The sequence below is a fragment of the Myotis davidii genome, unplaced genomic scaffold, assembly GCF_000327345.1.
Source record: "Myotis davidii unplaced genomic scaffold, ASM32734v1 scaffold1044, whole genome shotgun sequence".
Classification (NCBI taxonomy): Eukaryota; Metazoa; Chordata; class Mammalia; order Chiroptera; family Vespertilionidae; genus Myotis; species Myotis davidii.
In genome coordinates this window covers 117,628-120,042 of record NW_006295987.1, presented here as the reverse complement: position 1 = coordinate 120,042, position 2,415 = coordinate 117,628, and positions in this window count along the sequence as shown.

The window sequence follows — 2,415 nt, the reverse complement described above, 5'->3', positions numbered from 1 at the left end:
CCTGGGATAACTATTTTTGTTCATCAGTTTATAATGGTCTTTATTATCCATAAATGAGTGAGATCATGTTGTATTTTTCCTTCATTGACTGTCTTATTTCACTTAGCATAATGCTCTCCAGTTCCATCCATGCCGTTGCAAATGGTAAGAGTTCCTTCCTTTTTAGAGCAGCATAGTATTCCATCGTGTAGATGTACCACAGTTTTCTAATCCATTCATCTGCTGATGGGCACTTATGCTGTTTCCAGATCTTACCTATGGTGAATTCTGCTGCTATGAACATAGGAGTGCATATATTCTTTCTGATTGGTGTTTCTGATTTCTTGGGATATATTCTTAGAAGTGGGATCACTGGGTCAAATGGGAATAGGAAGTTTCATTTGCATCTTGGGCAGAAGCAGTCTACCTTAATTGATGTCAGATACTTCTCTTCTTCATCAGTAATATTTACCAGATTCTAGATTGTGACCAATGGGACCCTTTGAATTGGGATCCAGGAAAGATTATTTCACCTATGGATTATAGGCTTTAGCATAAAGCATTAAAGAGTTATAGAATCTGGTCGTACTACTATGAGACAACAAGGTATCAGCAGGAGGTTGTATAAATTTTTCCTTTTAAGAAATGAAAGAAAATCAAGTTTTAGCTTTACCTTACAGTATTGATATCAGAACTTATTTTAAACTCTTATAACAATTCAAATTTTAGCAAACTTGACCGCAAATGTAAAATTCTCTTTATCACTTTAATTTTTTATACATTTAGTTTGTCTATCATAACCAGAAATTCTAGTTTAGACAAAAATTACTCCAGTTTCCCTTAAAATAATGTACCTCCACACCTTATACCTTTGTCCACCAAAATCATATTCTACTTTTCTTGCATACAAAGTTCTTTCCCTTATTATTTCTAGTAACTTTAATTACATATGTTAATTAGAATCCTTAAAAACATTAATTTCTATTAAAAACTAGGAGGTTAGCATTTGTGAACTGTAACATTAGCATTTTGTGAACTAACAGATGTATACTTTTTATAAGTTCTAGAATCATGTGCTTTTCAATAGAAAATTACTCAGCGTGGAAAAATAGACTCAAATTTATCTTTAGTTTTTCTGCAACAGGAAATCAAGCCTAGATGACCTTGTGTTCAGTAATTAATGCTTTGATATTTTACCTTATTTGTAAATAATCTAGGTATTTAATGACTACCCATCATTTAATTTAAAAATTTCAGTGCAGGACAATTCTATTACCAAAGTCCATATAATTTATAATATTTGCAATCATTTTGAGAGATAGGCAAGGTTTGAGGGTTTAGCAAAAAGGTCAGATGAACTTTGAACTTCTAGTCACACCTTTTGATCTTAAACATTTACAAGACAAAAACAATTGTTTCCAGTTACCCAAAGAACTGGATTGTAATCACAGGAATAAATAGGTTGATCTGTCTTTACAGCTACGTGTTATCCAGTTTGTTTACTTTTCCCTCTGAGTATAATTTTCATTTTAGTTTACTTAGTACAGAAAGTAAAAAAAAATATTACTATTGGGCTCTCAATATCAGTTTCCAATTTGACCAAATATTTTATCATAAAGTTATTAAACTCTATTAATTTTCATTTTCATTTATTTTTGCTATTTTAAAGGAATAATGTAGCAGTTTACCAGGAAATCCATCAGAGTTCTGTCAACTCTGTTAAGGGTCCATACTTGGGACACTTAAGTTGATATTGAAAAATTTGCATAAGTCCTGTGAAAACAATCCCTTTTTTAAGCATTTCAGTTGATTTCAAATGGGACATTGATTTCTGGATCAGTGTTTTGATAATGGACCCCTAGATAGGTACAAAACCTTCGTGTTATTTTGTGTCTTGCTCCAGCATTCTTTCAAAGTGCTCAGCTATAGTCACCAGTTCAGTCAGGCCTGTGACCTCATACCTTATTTTCTGAATTCTTTAAATCATTTCACTAATCTCAGAATATAATAAATTTACAAAGCAGTCTGAGTTGCCTTAAATAAATATTGTATGGAATCCCACATATTGTCAAAATGAGAGCTTCCAAATGGGCTCTAAAGTCTACCACAGATTTTTCTTTTTGTTTCCAACAGAATAATAAACCAAACAATGGTCACAGGTAAAACTCTAAGAATTATTTGCTACATTACAAACCCTTTCAAGTCAAAGATCTTCAGTATCATCCTTGTGGTTTTCCCATTTTCTTCCTGCATCTTTTTTTTGGGAAGGGGGGTTTCCCCAAGTCCTACCAAAATGTGTAAAAGCTGATGAAGATTTGGTAGCCTGCAGTTATAAGCCCTGATAACAACTCTATATTGTTCAAAAAATGTTTTGGGTTCCACCATAGGTTTAGGAATTTTTTTTTTACTAGAGCTCTTGGTGTCTGTTTTTTTTTT